At 42.9% G+C, this 1,708-nt stretch overlaps 1 non-coding gene across 1 annotated transcript; it reads right to left on the reverse strand.

Moving 5' to 3' along the window:
- Nucleotides 1-464: 464 nt before the first annotated feature.
- Nucleotides 465-568, reverse strand: LOC112753653 (small nucleolar RNA R71). The gene has a single exon (XR_003178028.1). It is a non-coding gene; the product is annotated as a small nucleolar RNA R71 (small nucleolar RNA).
- Between the last annotated feature and the right edge of the window lie 1,140 nt (nucleotides 569-1,708).

Raw genomic sequence — 1,708 nt, forward strand, 5'->3', positions numbered from 1 at the left:
AATCTGAGGACAATTTTGAGGAAGCTTTAGATCTCAACATGGATAGAGAAGTTCACAACCATGAGAGAGCTGATGGAAACAATGCCATCCCTGAGAGGAGGGTTTTGAGTTCATACATAAACCCAACCTCAGGGAATTGTGGTAGTAGCATCCAGAAACCACCCATTCAGGCCAACAATTTTGAGCTCAAGCCACAGCTAATATCATTGGTGGAAAATCATTGTTCCTTTGGAGGAAGTGCTAATGAAGACCCAAACCAACATCTCACAAAATTCTTGAGAATTTGTGACACTGTGAAGTCCAATGGAGTCCAGGAAGATGCCTATAAACTGCTCTTGTTCCCATTTTCACTTAGGGACAAAGCAGCTAAGTGGCTGGAATCATTCCCAAGGGGGAGTCTAACAACATGGGATGAGGTGGAAAGCAAGTTTCTGGCACGTTTCTACCCTCCACAAAAGGTCAATAGGCTTCGATCTGAGGTCCAGACTTTTAGACAACAAGATGGTGAAACTCTCTACGAGGCATGGGAGAGATTCAAGGACTTGACAAGGAAATGCCCACCAAACATGTTCCATGATTGGGTGCAACTGCACATCTTCTATGATGGGCTCTCTTATGAATCAAGGAAGGCTGTAGACCATTCATCAGGAGGTTCATTGAACAGGAAAAAGACTGTGGAAGAAGCCATTGAAGTGATTGAGACAGTGGCTGAGAATGAGTACTACTATGCATCAGAAAGGCACAACACTAAGGGAGTCATGGAACTGAACCAGGTTGATACAATTCTAGCCCAAAACAAGGTGTTTGCCAAGCAACTAGCAGAACTTACCAGGCAATTAGAAACAAAGCAAGTGGCTGCAATCCACACACAAGATCAAGAGGAAGTAGGCATTGAAGGAAGTGATTGGGAAGAGGCCAATTATGTGGGAAACCAACAAAGGCAATCATATGATCCACATTCCAATACTTACAACCCAGGCTGGAGAAACCACCCAAACTTTGGGTGGGGAAACCAACAAACCCAACCACAAAACCACAAACCTTACAACCACAACCAACATAACAATTCCACATACCAAAACTCCAACCAAAGATCATACCAAGCCACACAAAACACTTACCCCCAATCATCATACCATGACCAAAGTAATCAACCTACCCAACCCAATCCGAACCAACAATTTCAAGATCAATTAAACCGGATTGAAGGAATGATGGCAACCATGAGTCAAGACATAATTGAATTGAAAAGCTTCAGGGATGATGTGAGGACTACCTTAAGAAACCATGGTGAAAAACTCAAATGGATGGAATCTCTGGTAGGAGAGCTATCTCGACAGGCCCCAAAATCAACTGCAGTGTTCCCTAGTGACACAGAAAAGAATCCTAAAAGGGAACAAAAGAGAGTAAGATGGGAAGAATGCAAGGCCATCACCTTATTGAAGGAAGTCTCAGAAGAAGAAGGAATCAGGCCCTCAGAGCATGAACCGGAAATCTTGAAAGAAGGTGTGGAAGAAGTTAAGCAGGAAGGTGGAACTGAGCAAGCCAAGGAACTGCAAAAAGGCATGATGGAAATATACCAACCAAAAGCACCATTTCCTGAAAGGTTAGGAGGAGGTGAAAAAAAGAAAACCTATTCAAGGTTTCTAGAGACATTTAACTCTCTTCATGTCAATATTCCTTTTCTTGAGATTCTTCATCAAATGCC

The sequence above is a fragment of the Arachis hypogaea genome, chromosome 15, assembly GCF_003086295.3.
Source record: "Arachis hypogaea cultivar Tifrunner chromosome 15, arahy.Tifrunner.gnm2.J5K5, whole genome shotgun sequence".
NCBI classification, from domain to species: domain Eukaryota; kingdom Viridiplantae; phylum Streptophyta; class Magnoliopsida; order Fabales; family Fabaceae; genus Arachis; species Arachis hypogaea.